Below are 16,611 nucleotides of genomic sequence, written 5' to 3' on the forward strand. Positions count from 1 at the left end.
ACAAGCAGCCAAAGTTAGCGTTTGAGGCATTAAAGGACTGGACACAGACTGAATTCTCCCTTGGTGAAGGAGAACGAGAAGTTGTAAGACAAAAGGCAAATTGAGGCAATATAACAACACTTGCCCATGACGCTGGTAATATCCAGAAATTGTGACTTAAAACATCTGACATTATTATCCTGAATTTGTCAACACTGATGACTGCAACCCTTGCCATTCGTTTAGGAAAACATGGATGTTAGCAGCCTAAATGCAGGGATAAATCAGGGCACAGGCACCTACTGTTGTGCCTTTGTGCAGCTGCAAAAATGAAGCCGAGATGAAAGCAGATTTCACGTTTTCCTGTTACAAGTCTCGCCCCAGACCAGGGGCTCCGACAAAAGCGACGTTATCAAACCGGCTGCTCGCTGCCAGACTGACAAAGATCCCTCCTAGAGTTATGACAGACCAACGCAATTCTCAATGCTCTCTTTCCAAAGAGAGTAATATTTTTGACAGATGGATGTAACAGCTTCCATTTTCATTAGCATCATAATCATAGGAAAGTGCTAGAAAAACATACTGTGTTTCAGCAAGTAAATTTTCGTGGTAATATTTTTAGGCCCAGCTGAATGTATTTTCATATATCAGGCACTTCCTTTGTTCCCTTTGTCGGAAATCAAATGTTAACTAGAAATGCTAAGGTTTGCATACTAGCAAGTGAGAAATAATCGAAATAAAACAGTTACACACGTAAAAACTCTGAAGGACCCCACAGCCTCTGGAAATACTGAAATCCTCCCATTTTTGATTACTTTGGGGATGTTCTGTGCCCTCACAGCACAGGGTCAAACCTCTCAGGAGTGCACATTCTGGCTGGGCTTCCAGAAGCATGATGTTAACCCAGACACCGTGATACCGCACAAGGGAACATCACACAACCTCGGAAAGGAAAGGACTGACCTTTTTTTTTTATGGCCATCACTGCTCCATGATGAAGCTGGACCTTGGCAGAGGATAAGTAACGTCACATCGAGTGGCACCCAGCTTGGCCAGACAAAACCAGAAGGGAAAGGAGATTCGTAATTCAACGCTTCCTTTTGAACTTCCTTATTTCTTGCTGCACCTGAAATTCAGAACAGAATAATGGCTTGGAACCTATTGCTTACAGCCAGTATGGAGGAAATGACCACAACTGTGACTGACATGGTAATTATTTGTGCTGTAGAATTTTCATTATGTAACATCTGTCTTGTTTTTAAGCATTAATGTAATTAATGAACTTTCCTTTATTTTTAGAGGGCTTTAGACTATACGGTTTATTCAACACTGAAGCTAAAAGATCTTTCATTCACCCCACAGAGGACTTTATGATTAGTAATAGTAATATCACAGTTAACATTTTCCCCGTATATATTTCGCCCGATCTGAACCTGGATCAATACTGGAAACTTCAGCCCACTACATCTCACAGTTTGAGTATAACAGGCTTCATTAATCATTGCACAGTCAAATTGACAGCACTGGGCGTCCTCGAGATGTCTCCCGATACATAGCTACTACCATTTTGGAGGAGTATGAGTTCATCGTATAGCATCCACGACTTAGGACTCCCCCGAGTACAAGGTAAAAACCAATGGCACCGTAGGCTGGGCTCTATTAACATTTCATACTTACAAAGCACTTGCCATCCAAAGACTCTCTAGCAACTTGAAAACGTTAAGCTGAACCGTTAGTTAACATGACTGCACGCTTTTCCACACGTGAGAAGCTCAAGTAGAGCAGGCTAAGATGTCTTTACCTCAGATCAGTAAGTAATACACTAAAACTCTCAGTTGGTTTTGTTTATGTATTTAATAAGCTTTACATGTGTGAAATATTAAGTGTACTACATAGCATTTTTCAGAAGTGGAATTGAAGTGGGAACTTGAGTACCAAAACTCCAAATGTCCTACCAAAGAATGAGTTACAGCATCCAATAGGCACCTTCAGCATAATGGAGTGCCAAACAGCCAAAAAGCTAAGATTTTGGAAACTAAAGCCATTCACGATCATCCAACAGTGAAATAGTACAGTTTCAGTTTGCAAGACTAATTTCTCTTACCTCAATTTAATATTAGTATGGTGAATAATACTGCGGTAATTATTTGCAGAAAATTCTACAGTTGGCCACAGGATCATGACATGCTTTAAAATTCATTTTCTTCATTTATGCTTTCACGAATGTATCACTTACATTAGCCAATTTTATAAATAAACATAAAAGTTAAAGTATGTGCTATTAACTCTACTAACCGCTGCCTTGCAGTCAATTTCAGATAGGGAACTCATTCTGCACTGCTCGTACTCAAGCAATAGGTTACAAAATGACTTCACAAAATGTCCAGCTGAAAAAATGTCTATTTTGCCTTGTCATTTGAAACTTCTCAGGTGGTAATGCCCCACATTTCTACTTCCATTCTATTACCTGCTCTAGAATTTCTCTAACTAGAATTTCTCTATACAGTTCATTGGAAATTGAACTTTATTCTTTCATAAGCTTTAACGAAACTAAAAAGTAACACAGCACTGATATTGGTTGTGTGCCATCCAATGTTTTTTTTCCGTTAGTATTTATTAAAAGTGTTAATAAATAACAGAGATACAAGGACATGCAGTGAAAATTAAGAAAAATAACACAAAACAAAAAACTGGCAGTCATGGCAATTAAAGAGCATTTATAACAAAGTAAAGGTGCTCCTTTCTAGCCTAAGTGGAACTACAAGGCAAGAATCTGTTCTCATGTCAGCACAATCACTGCACACTTCTCAGGGTTCAATACAGTGTTAGTAACTGTGTACTAGCTATAAGCAAATGTTAAGGCATCTTTTCTTTCCAGCTGCTAGTAACTAGTCCCTGTAGTTTAGAAAATCTCGCTTTGATTACGTGTGCAATTCCCTTTCTGATCTACGAACACAATGCAAGACATACATGTTTAAGAAAGCAACTCTGGGGCTTGGTTCAGAATTTAAGATAAAATTAAAATTTACTTCTTCTTAGTTCTCAAAATTTGAGTGGGAATTGACCTGTAAAAGTAGTTTTCAACTTTAAATATTGAGCAGACAGCGACAACGATGAGGAACATTTGAGTCGCTAGCTATGGTGAATACCCTTTGTTTACTGTACCTTGTTTAAGTGAAAAATCGTTGGTATTTTTTCAGAGATATTTGCATTTAATTAAGGCAATCTTAGAATTAAAGCATGTAGGTTAAGGTTGTATTTGTATACATAGAGTTGGATGAATTCCAAGTAACTAAAATTAAAAGGAAAAGAAAAAAAACCTTCCCAAATAATGAAAATAGCACGAAATTGAAGGCTCTGGATAAACGCACCCAAAGCACCTCAAGATTCTCCTTAAAAGAATAAATGAGTGCTTGATTGCAAAGAGCTTTCAAAAGCTTTAAATTGATGGAGAAATAACTTTTACTTGAGGCAAACAGTATAATGCATGTAGTTTCAGTTACGTTTTCCAACAAACCATTCTGACTGAGAGGACTGACATCTAACACCTGTGTTTATGGCCAGCAGAGCAGAGCTCTGAAGCCACAGGCCTTGACTTGCATGCAGCTATGCAAATAGCACGCAGAAATCTTCTTTGTCTTTTAGCAGCACAGCAAGAAAGGCTGAGTAATATTTTTTCCTCTTTCATCTGGTCTTGACTGAAATGCTTCTAGGAGCTCATCACAACCCTGGCTATATTACATTTTCTCATTATTACATTACTTCAGCTGCAGATGCACTGGCAGAAAGTTATTTCTACGAAAATATATGGTCTGTCCTTTAAAAAAAAAAAAAAGAGGAGGAGAACAGGACACATCACATGAGGCCTTGGAAAGCCTTGCTTTATAGAAAGCTGAAGTTACAGCCAGACAGGGACTTAGAACATCTTATTACCATTCCCACTCTTGGGAAAGTAAGCTAGCTCCCATGAACGAGAGCCGAAGCATAAAGATAAATGAACTTCATCCTGCCAAGAGCAACGTGCAGCCTGCTGGGGCCAGCCCTGCCATTGCAGCTCCTGCAGCTGCCAGAAAGGCAGATGAGCTCACGAGCCTAGCTGCAGGAGAAAGGAGGGACCTCTCACAATTCCCCCGCTACAGCTCCAAGCTGCCCAACGCAGCTTGAGCTGAAGCATACACAAGATTCTTTTCTATCGGCTGCTTACCTAGCTTGAAAATTAGAAGAAGCTATTGATAGCAATTTATATGCACCAGGAGGGCTGAGAGGGGAACTTGAGCATGCTAAATTGCAAGTAATCATTCACTGTTCGGTGACAGCCTAACAGAACTTAATCACAAAACTTAGAAAATAAGATTGGGAAAGAGGATGAGAGGACATGAAGTCCTTCTCTCAGCTCTTCTCACCTAGTTTCTATTTATAAGCTTTCCAATAAAATCTCTGTTTAGGGACTGGAATTTAAAGGTGCCTAAGAGACTATGGTTAGCTGCAATTTCTGGGTGCACGCAAGTGCATTAAGAGCACATCTCTCTGCACATGGCAGTTTAATTCAAAATCAGAGTGTTAACCTAACATTTTCCTATTTCCATACTAAAAAGAATGCCATTTTGATAGAAATGACATGCACTCAGACGAACGACAGACTAAATTTTGTAGACTGGACTTCACTTTTCTTATCTTTATGTTAAAATGCCAATAAAAAGCTTTCCATATATGCCCTTTTTGAAGAATGTCCACAGGAAGAGCTTAACACAAATTTCCAGTTTGCCAGCACTGCAAAAAAGCAGTTACCTTATGAAGGGGGGTTCCTTTCTAATCTTCAAGTGCAGTTTGAAAATGTTTCTCACCCATTTCTCTTACCTTTTAAGCTATAAATTAATTTCAGCAGCTTGAGAGAAACATGGGTGCTAGCTGCCAAGGTGAAGGGAAAAAGTCCTACTGGGGGGTGCCAAGCAGCTAAAGAGAGGGAGAGAAAAAGAAAGGAACCCGACAGCAGGGAGAAAGAGAGATAGATGTATGCTTACACACAGGTCAGGTAAGGCTAAAAACATGCTACATGCATTAATTTCTGCAGAATTTCATGCTAAATGGTACTATGACATGATGTGTTCAGTGGAAGAAATCCCCTTTCTGAGAGCAGTGCTAATCCCTAGAACTTCAGACAGCTGAGACTGCGCACTCTTCTGTCAAGCTACAATATCAGAATAGTCTTTTAAATTTTGTATGTCTCACCCTGTGTGAATTAACTCATATAAATTGCTGACTCCTTCTCCCTTGCACGTTGATGCAAATTATTTATTGTGCTTAGAACGCATCATTCTCAAATGACAAATTGAGGTTGAAAACATTTCTCACTTTTGACTTGGAATCATCTCCCCTTCCTGCTCAATTCACAGAAACCAGAGGGAAAGATTTCACCTCTTGCTTATTCTTTTTAAAACGGCAAATGAAACAGACAAAACCCATTTAGGATTACAGTGCAGAAGAAAATACTTTTGCCATTAATGTCTGAATCAATACAACAGCAAATGTATTCTTAGATGAGCTCTGCTATTATCCAGCTGGTATCACTATTCAATAATCAGTATCAGTGAAACAAACCATGTTTTTCTACAATCTAGTGTCTGAAGAAACATCAAGGGGTAAAAAATCTTAGCAATAGGCTTTCTTTTTACTCTTTCAATAGACAGTCACTGTGTACTTTATTTCATATAAGAGATTTTACCCATCCACTCTCCTACGCCTTTATTGCCAACTTTCCCCTCACAGCTGCTCCCTTACCAGCGTGACTGCAGTTGCTACCGCATAGCTGTACAACCAGGAACTTACACCAGGAGAATTTATTGCCAAGGACAACGATACTTACCAATACTACAAGTGAAACTAATCATGTTAACCCTTACAATTACTGCTGACACCAAGTACAGCTGTGAGCCAACTGATCACACGGGGAGCCCAGCATGTCACTATGGCAGCTTGGGAGATGGAAAAGTGACCCACTGGGAAGTCACTTGACATCCAAGTTAGTGTGACCGGGGAAAAATACTGTCTCCCGAGCAATGCTTGTACCGACTGAAGGAAAGCAAGTCCTCAAAACAAAAAACTTGCACGAGACATCCAGATACAGCAAGGAAAGAGTCTGTTGAGCCTACCTGCATACGGTCAGAGCCTGGAGCTGATTATTTTCTCCATATCCCTGGTAAGTATCTTGTCCAAAAACGTTTTCTCTGACACGGAAACCTTTGTTTCATCACTTCCAGCAGAAGTTGAAAAATACCCTTTCTGGAGATAAACTACCTTCAGCCCAGAAACAACCAATTAAAACGCATTCCTGCAGCACTTATTCTTTTCTGTAATCTAGAGAATTATGTGTGAAACATCTTCACACCTTGCATATTTTCCACAGGCTAAAGCTTCTCAGAAAGCCCATCAGAGCACAAGCTGGAATTAGAGCATGCATCTACATTAACATTTACATTTGGACAAGGAGCAGGCATGTGAAGCACCTCCTGATCACTGCAGCAAGCAATCCAGAGTGCAAGACCTGAGCTCCTGCAAATGCCATTAACTGGGAAGGGCACTCCAGACAGCAATGGGAACTCAGACCAGAGACAGCCTGTGGTAAAGCCACCAAAACTGTACAATGCAGGCACTGGATCCTTAGCACAATGTTGTATCTGGCTCCACACAAGTGTTCACATACCTGACTGCCTTTAACTTAATACAGGACCAGGTTGGTTTGTTCGTTTTTTGTTTGTTTTTTGAGACCATGTATTCGGGCTTCCTCAGTAAATTAGCATCCACAAGAACTATGAACTTGTTCACAGGTCAGCAGTCTTAGTCATCAGCCGTCTTCTGTAAGCACAGCAATGGACAGTGGTCTCTTGTTTTGGCAACAAAGATGATCCCTGTACGTCAAAGCAAGAGCCCTCTGCTAAGCAGAATGACAAAGGACATGGTACTGCAGTCTATACCAGTCCTGCTCTTAGAGCTGAGACTATTTTCACCATCGCAATCGTTGGCATGGCAAAATTTGCTAGAACTGAATTCTGATGATTTTATATATCCGTATACTTCTTCTGCAGTCTAAGCTCACCAGACTGTAGCGCTGCTATATTTATAGCGAATATTCCTCCAATGTATTTCTGTACACTGCTAATAATTAAAGATTAACCTACTCAAAAAAAAAAACAAAAAAACAAGGAAGTTTTACTTGTGTATATAGAAATAAAGAAGTAATAACACATGTTCCTAGCCTTCCATATTAAGAACTGTGGTGTAGGACTGTTGCTATCGCCTTCTGCAGGTTTTCATGTAATTAAAGTCAGAAATACAAAAAATCAACTGTAAAGAAATCATGTTGACATTCACTGAAATGAAAGGTCCTCTGCAGGTCAGTATTCCAATGAATTTTATTTTGTTTCATTTTAGAACTTCCTTACAATGCCACTGAAACTGCACAGGTAGGCAGGGAAATGAAGGAACAGAGTCTTCAGAATTATCATCCTCTTGTAACCTTGGAGCCACAGGTAATAGCAACAACTTAAGCAAATTAAATACATATCCTTGTTTTATATAAGAAATACTCTTTTATTGAAGCAAGAAGTTCTTTCATCTGGAATCAAGACATTGGAATAAGAAGTTCCTACAGAAGACATTCCAAGAATGACAATTTTCAGTCTTCAAATCATCCCCAGAGGAGATGGCTGGGACAGGAAGGCAGAGTTTTTGTCTTCTGGAAGAGGAGGGGGGTGGTTAGAAGAAATACAACAAAAATGCAGTCAGGACAGAGAGGAATTATCAGGAGCAAGCTACCGAGACAGAGAGGACAACTCATGAACTGACAGAGAGATGAGATAAAGCACTGAAAGTTTTGAGGGGGGATGGAAGTATGTGAATGCACGTTCACAGGACAGAAATGGTCTATTTTCAGCCTGCTTTTACCACGCTGTAAGTTTCCACAGTAGAGAAGAAAATAGCACTGTAGCAGAAAATGATTGTGACCTGCTCAACAAACCTGACCTTTAGCTACAGAATGTGCCAGCATTACGAAGGAAATGAAGAATCTTAATGAGGCAAGAGGAAAGCCAGTCATCCTAATGCAGCGGGTTCCTCCCAGGAGATCAGCTCGAGAGGAGGATTCGCTGTGTTTTGCAACTTTATTTGAATTCATCCTGTTTTATCTTTTAAAGAAAAAGTACAATTGTTCATAAATTGATACTGTCTACTTAATTTTTTCCTCACATTTCTCCTCTGAAGAATTAAGTTGTACATGCAAGTGCACTCAGCCGTTCTGGGGAAGAGTGACCTTAGGAGCCTGAGTAAAGGTTAGGGACAGGGAGATGGCCACCAGTTCTAGCTCGAGGAAAAAGACCTTAACAGAAAATCAGTCAAGGTGTTTTACTGACCTGAGACAAAACTACATCCCTCACATCCACCTCCATACTACAGAAAACTCCTGACAATCCCCTAGTTCCATTTCCTAATAAACTGGAGAACTGAGTTAGACTGAGCTGTAACAGGATCAACTACATTGTCCACATCTCACATCAGCAGACCCTCACGTAAAGGTTATACCTGAATTATGTGCGCCTGCCCTCTACCCTTGAGGACACACGGTTCAGCAATAGAATCATAAAATCCCCAAGGCTGGAAAAGACCTCCAAGATCATCCAGTCCAACCATCCACCTATCAGCAATAGATCTCACTGAACTATGTCCCTCAACACAACATCTAAACATGCCTTGAATACCTGCATTAGTGAAAACCATAATCTTTTTATCCCCAAGACAAATCTTATCCATCCTGCTGTGGGGGGTAATGTTCCTCAACTTTCACACAGTGTCCCAAATCATCTGTTTAAATTGACAGGCATGGATGCAAGCCCTACAGAACAGCACGCAAACATTAAAATGCTATGGCTGATCACACACCAGTTCACAAATTTGTTCTCTAGCCCTGTTTCATTTCATGACATAGACAAGGTCATGGGAGACATACAATATGGACACAAGACCCTTCCCAAAAAATTGATCAAAAATCTCTTATTCAGACAGATTACTCCCGCATATGGTTTGAGGCTGCATACTGACATACATTACTGTCAACATTACCATCCAATTCTCTTTTATCTATTGTTTCCCTTTTCTATGTCTCTTTCACAGGCTGTGAAGCAAATCTAAAAATAAAACTCTTTTTTCCTTGAAAATAAGATTCTTACTGTTAGCCCTTTATAATCTTCTTTCTTTGTTCCCAGTCAGCTGTTCCAACCAAATCTCAATCTGATAAAAGAAAGCTAAAGATAGATGCTAAAATATCCTTTGTTTGTGGTTGTTTGTTTGTTCAGTAGTTCTGTTTTTTTTTTGTTTGGTTGGTTGTGGTTGTTTTTTTGTTTGTTTGTTTGGCTGGGGATTTGTTTGTTTGTTTGTTTTGACAAAGCATCTTCAGCAGGCAAGCTGCAAGAATTATTAGACTTCAGTTAAAAGTTGGAGATGACTGTGCTGAACAATTGCTGCTTTTCACATTTCTGAAATTGTTAGGTATTTTTGTTTGTTTGATGGGGTGGAAATTTTTGTGTAATTAACAACTTGATGAGGCAAGGAATTCCAGCCTATCATTTTTCTTTCTGAAGCCTCACTTCCTAGTTTATGCATTTCTATTCCAGTCTCCTGTGAGATAATTTTCACATTTATTGATAAAGGTTGTTTTTTTTTCCCCTCGTTCTATGAAAGAAATGAGTATCTTGAAAAATTCCCAAATCATTTTAGCTGAGAGCTGGATCCCACCACAAAGGACTGATAATTCAGCAGCATAATGTTGATACTTCTCAGCCCAGAAACTGGTCTGCTGCGTCTCATAACGCAGGGATGACCAGCAGAGGATAGCTGTACTTAAATATTATTCCATCCCTGTGCTCTCTCCTGCTTCGGCACTCAAGGAGTTCAATGAGTTTGATATAGCCTTGGCAGTTCCCCCATGCCAAAATATTCTGTAGTAAGACTGGATCATACCAGGAGGCTCCCTAAATGCACCAAGGATATCTTCCTGAGTCGAGTGATAGACAGCCCCACCAGGGGGAACGCAATACTGGACCTGTTGCTCACCAAGGCAAATGAACTGGTTGGTGACATCAGGATTGGAGACTGCCTGGGCTGTAGCGACCATGCTATGGTTGAGTTCATGCCCCGGAGTGATTTGAGACAGGTAAAGATTAACATTAGGATGCTAAATTTTAGGAAACTAACTTCCAGCTCTTTAGGGAGTTAGTAAAAAAAAAAAAAAAAAAAAAAAAACACAACACACCCTGGGAAACTGTCCTCATGGGCAAGAGCAGAGCTGACAGATCTTTAAGGAAGTTTTCCTGAGTAAGCAAGAGTTCTCTAACCCCAGGTGCAGCATGATTGGAAAGTAAGGCAAAAGACACATATGGCTGAACTGGGACCTGCTGGTCAAACTGAAGAGCAAGAAGAAAATGCACAGGCAGTGAAAATAGGGACAGTTACCATAGAAAGAGCATAAGGAAGTTGCTAGGCTGTGTAGAGATGGCATCAGGAAAGACAAGGCCCAACTTGAACTAAACTTGGCAAGGGGTGCCAAGAACAAGAAGAAAGGCTTCTATGAGTGTCTCGACCAGAAAAAGTCCAGGATGGCATACCTCCCCCTGAAGTCAGGAAAAAAGGCACAGTCTCTCCCATTTTTAAGAAGGGAAAATAGGATGACTCCGGGAACTACCAACCTGTCAGTCTCACCTCTGTGCCAGGAAAGATCACAGAGCAAGTCCTCCTGAAAGCTATGCTAAGGAACATAAAAGACAGGGAGGTGATATGGGAGAACCAGCATGGCTTCACCAAGGGCAAATCCTGCTTGACCAATCTAATGGCCTTTTATGACGATGTCACTGCATGAACGGACAAGGAAAGAGCCTTTGACACCACCTATCTGGACTTCACTAAGGACTGTGACCCAGTACCCAACAACACCCTTCTCTCCAAATTGCAAATATGTGCATTTGATGGGTGGACTGTTTGATGGATAAAGAACTGGCTGCAGAATGGAGACCAGAAAGTGGTAGTCAGTGGCTCAGTGTTTGAATGGAGACCAGTGACAGGTGGTTTACCCCAGAGGTCAGTGCAAGCACTGATACTCTTGAATATCTTCATCGATGACAATGACATTGGGTCAAGTTCACCATCAGCAAGTTTGCTAATGACACCAAGCAGTGGTGTGCGGTCAGCACACTGGAGGAATAGGATGCCATTCAGAGGGACACAGGGAGGCTTAAGCAGTGGCCCTAACTGAACCTCGTGAAGCTAAACAAATCCAAATGCACAGTTTTGCACCTGGTTCAAGGCAAACCCCATTACTACCAGTACAGTCTGGGGAATTAAAGGATTGAGTGCAGCCCTGCCAAAAAAGACCTGGAGGCACTGGCTGATAGCAAGCTGGACACAAGCCAGCAGTGTGCCCTCACTGCCCAGAAAGCCAGCTGTATCCTGGGCTTCATCAAAAAAGTGCGACTAACATGTCGAAGGTGATCCTGCCCCTCTGCACTGGTGATGCCTCATCTGCAGAGATAAGTGGAGTCCTTCATACAGGAAAGACATAGACCTGCTGGAGTACATCCACAGGAGGACCCAAAAATGATCCAAGGGATGGAACACCTCTCCTACAAGGACTGGCTGAACAAGCTGTGACTGTTCAGCATGGAGGAGAGAAGGCTGCAAGGCGGCTGGATAGCAGCCTTTCAGTATCTAAAGGGGAGCTACAGGAAAGAAGGGGACAGACTCTTCAGCAGGGTCTGTTTTGACATAACAAAGGGAAGTTGTCTGAAGATTGAAGAGGGTAGATTTAGGTTAGATGGAATGAAAGTCTTTTACAGTGAGAGCGGTGAGGCACTGGAATAGGCTGTCCAGAGACACGGTGAATGCCCCATCCAGAGACTTTCAAGTCAAGGCTGGATTGGGCCCTGAGCAGCCTGATCTAGCTGTGGATGTTCCTGTCCATTGCATGGGAGTTGGACTAAATGACCTTCAAAAGTCCCTTCCAACTCTAAGGATTCTGTGATTCTATGACTTGGCGTAAGAAGCTGCAGCATCTTTCTTGTTCTTCCCTTTTTGCATACTGACTCTACTCTAAAGACAAAGAATAGCATATGGATCTTACTACGACCTGTATTATATTGGAAAGAGATGTTTATATAGCATGAGTCACTACTGCTATCAGAATGGTACATGCACAAGCGACAGTGTCAGGCATAAACTGGAGTATCCGTGATTCATACCCCTCCAAACCGCAGAGGTTAAAATAGCTACAGCGCATCAGCAGAACACAATGGGGAAAAAAGATGGTTAAGCATAAGCCACAGTCTCCACTTACAGCTTCATCAGTAGCACAAGGAACAATTCAACTCTTATGTTACATTTGAACATTTTATCCTGTAGTTTCAGCAAATGTAATGGACTGCTGTGGTGCTGGATAATATTTTCACTTCAAGAAATGACACAGTTAATAAAGCCAGGTGCCATAATTTGCTCTTTTACAAAATATGGTTGCAATTTCTAAACTAACAGTGCATCCATTCCTCAAAAAGCACATTCATTTGAATCAGAGACATAAGACTTGACATCTTAGCAATGCAACTGATCTAAAAAGAAAAGAGGACAGAACCTACTGGTGGACTGTATTAGAAACTAACTGTGCAAAAGCATCCATTTTAATGCCCTTAGCTCACTGTCACTGTTTTGTTCTTAGGCCCATCTTCCTACCCCTTCCCCTCCTTTCCCCCTTCTTCTCCTGGGACACGGGTTGGTGGTTGTCTCCATTCCATTTGTCACAGAAGCCGGCCAAACCAGCCCAAAAACGTTGACAGTCTTCCACCAGTACTCAAACCCAGCAGTGCGTGCCGCAGACTGCTCTGAGCAGTTTCCCTCCTGGTAGAGCCCAAGAGGACTGAGCAGTAGGTACTGCAGGTATGCTGAACACAATGTGGTGGTTCACCATGCCGTTTTGAGACACTTTACCTGATAGAATACAAGCAGAGATGCAGCAGCACAGCCTTAACTGATGAGCCACATGGAGCCTAAACTCCACAGGTCATTTTTTACAAATACCAAATACTGGATACCAAAAGCTAAGTGAAATCCACCACACGCCCTCTTTATGATGATAGTTTCTGTTTGCAAAGTTTCTTTTTTTTCTTTTTTTTTTTAACTTATAATTTTGTTTCTTATTTTAAGAGACAAAGATTGCTTATGTTCACAAAGATCTCAAATATTAAATGTCTAAGCAACGTAACGGACCAAAACAAACCTATTTGTCTAACCACCCCAAAATTTCAGCTAAATACCTTCTATTCTCGCAGAAGTGTAACAGACAAAGGCAGAAAGTAATCCAGAGCCTTGAGACGTGCTTAAAATCACTTCCAGTCCCTCCAGGCTTCTCCCAGTTTGATGCCAACAAGATTCCCACTACAAGCAATATATAGTTGCAATACACTGCAACATAGGCCAGCAGTACAAAGATGGTGCATCCATAACCTTTATAGAGATGGGCCACAGCGCCCTTGAGACTCAGAGGGGCAGAAATTTTAGGCAGATAATTAAAACTCCTCAGGAGCAGACAGACAACCAGACCTCTCTGACCAAAACGAAAGAAGTCTTCCCTCTGCAAGCTCCTGCTCGCCCAAAGTCCCAGCATGATGAGACCAGTGGAATCCATGAAATAAAAATAGCATTTTTGACAACTGTTATTGCTGTCAGCTCTCTAGAGTCGCAAACAGCTCTGTGAAACAGTGGTGGAACTCTCTACTGCACAAACAGAATTTGTTAACCAAGTGTCAACAGGACCAAAAACTTACCCGCCTATCTACAGCTGTCATCACATAAAATCTGATGATAATTGGGTTGAGCAGGTAAGTAAAACAGGGTAGAATTTGACCTGCCAAACCTTCATTGTTTGTGATGTTATTCACCGAATAAAATACAAATTGACTTTCCAAGTCTAGTTGAAATCGGCATTCCTGCCCATTAAAGAAACAAAACCTTTCACTTAACACTGTCCAAAAGTTAAATTGTTATAAATAAGGAGCAAACATGTTGCCCCTCAATTCTTATTTTCTGCCACCAAATACAAGTGCACACATAGTAAATTCAGGGAGAGAGCAAAAACAAAGAGCAGCTCAACTTAGCAATGTTAATAAACGCTGTTAAAGATGCAATTTTACAACAGTCGCTTTTCAAAAATGACATTAGCAAACAAAGACGTGAGTACCTTGCACATGTATTCACAGTTAATGAAGCTTTCACTTACAGACAGTACATTTTTAAATTATCTTTACACCGCTATAAAATGAATCCGAGTATTATTTTTCTTAGCGATATCATTTCTACAAGTTCTGAAACACTGGTCTATGTATCACACAATGCACATGCTTCTCAAATCATCTGTTTTGATGGAAGCTTGTGAAGCAATTTCTCATAAACAGTCAACAAGGATCTGGGGACACGTGAGCTCAGGCTGCTCTTCGCTGCGGCACGACAGCACGTGTGTGCTGCCAAGTGAGCCCCGCAGCACTACTACCTTCCTATTTATAGAGAAGACAAGTCACATGTTTTCGACATTCTCTGCACTGGCAAAAAACATAACATACCACAATTGCTGAAAATTAATAGTGTTTACTGCATCTGCACTGGGGAACGTTGCTTGCTAGGCAGAGCTCCTATACAGCAGCCTGCGTCTGCCCAAACACACCCGTACCTCAACTAGAAAACAAGGCATCTCTCAACATGGAAATCCAAAAGCAAGAATAGCACTGCCTTGCCTTTTCTACAGCCTGAAAGTCTGTCCCTACTTTCCACCAGTTCTTGCCTTCTTAACTTCTAAGTATCTTATCAGACGTACCAAACAACTCAGTTTAGAAGTGGCAAGGTTATCCCCAGTCTTTGAATTCAGCTAATTCCAAACCAGAGGGATCTGCCTCCAAATTCAGTAAAGCCAGAGGAATCTTTGCCTGAATGCAGCAGTCGTCTATGAAACGCTTATTTCCCTCACTTTCAGTTCCTTTCTCTTCAGTCACCAGACAGATGCCTGATCATGTTATTGTCCTGTGAACACAACAACTCCTGAGGTGACCTTCTCCAGCCAGATCCAGCTCTGGCAGAGCCAATGCAGAATGGCCAGTCAGCAATCCAGTCACACAGGTCTCACTGATAGAATTTTAACAGGATATAACAAATCTGACAAACACGTGCCAGTCTAGCGCAACTTCTCTGTATGTCAATCACAACTACCTCAGTTATCCATGTAATTAAAACTGCACTGGGAGCTGAAATCCCAAAGGAAACAACGTAAGTCTCCCATCGACTACTGAAAATTACACCATTCTACTTTAATTCCACGTAACAAATCGCAGAGAATCTAGAGAGCACAGCTTTATAAAACCAAGGAAGTAGTTGTTGAATAACTGTAGACTATAAAAATTGAAGAAAACCTATGCAAGAGAAATTTTTAAATTCTAATGCCAACTTCAACAGTAGAGATTCTCCAAGTTTAGATTTTGCTGCCTACAGAGAGGAAAAATCAAGACCGTTACCCACAGACTGACAGGTCTTTAGTAGAGTATTCCTTTAATCCGGATGCATGACCAAACATCTTTCGAAATGCTCTTGCACAAAGCAGTTCTTGATGATTAACTTGTAATTACCATGCATTGTTATCAATCTACAATGTCTCATGAGAAAGGATGTAGAACTATTAAGCTCGCACATAATAGGCTGATTCATTAAGCCATTATTTACGTTGATTTTATGCAAGTTATTTGTCCAGGCTCCTTACAATGAAATACATCATTCCTAACGCTGCGTTTCTTTTTCTTCCTTACTTGGAAAAATTAGAGAGAAAAGAAGCTATTTCAAAGATTAAAAAGCAAATTCAGATGGAATTAAATTGTTATTTTGTTCTAATAAATTAATCACAGTGGAACTACAGTATCAGGTACTGTAATTCAAGTTGGAAAATAGCTACTAAGTTACTTACTATACCCTTCAATTCCTTAATCATCAGGAAATACCTACCCTTACCTATTATTTTGTTTTTCACAGCCCGACTCTTTGCATTCTGCTTCTTTCATGGAATACCTTCTTGCAGATCTTCAAATGAGGTTTTTTTTTTTCAGCACGGAAGAGGAATACCAAGAGCTGCCATCCAGAAACTGTACTCTGCTGGCAAAGTGCTTACTTCAGTTTTCTTTCCTCACTTTTAAAGAATATATATATTTTTAATTATTAACGTTATTCTTCTCCGATGGCTAAATTTAACTATTTTTATTATATAGTAATTTAATGTAACTACTTTTATTCTAGAACATGGTGGTATTAGAAATAGATAGACTCACTTAGTTAAAGTAAGGATCTTGCCCTTTGGTTCCCCAAACTTGAATAACACTAGAGCTGGCTTACAAAGCATCATTTTAATGGATGTCCTCAGTAATTCATCTTACCTAATCATTTTCGCTGCAGTAAAACCAGAAATCCGTTCTTTGTTCATCTGTAAAATAATTAAAATTCCTTAATTTAGGCTTTGATATTTATAAATTAGCTTACCCTTCTGAGCTTCACTGGCTAGCATTTCCTTACATT

The sequence above is a fragment of the Meleagris gallopavo genome, chromosome 5 (genome assembly GCF_905368555.1).
Source record: "Meleagris gallopavo chromosome 5, MGAL_WU_HG_1.1, whole genome shotgun sequence".
Classification (NCBI taxonomy): Eukaryota; Metazoa; Chordata; class Aves; order Galliformes; family Phasianidae; genus Meleagris; species Meleagris gallopavo.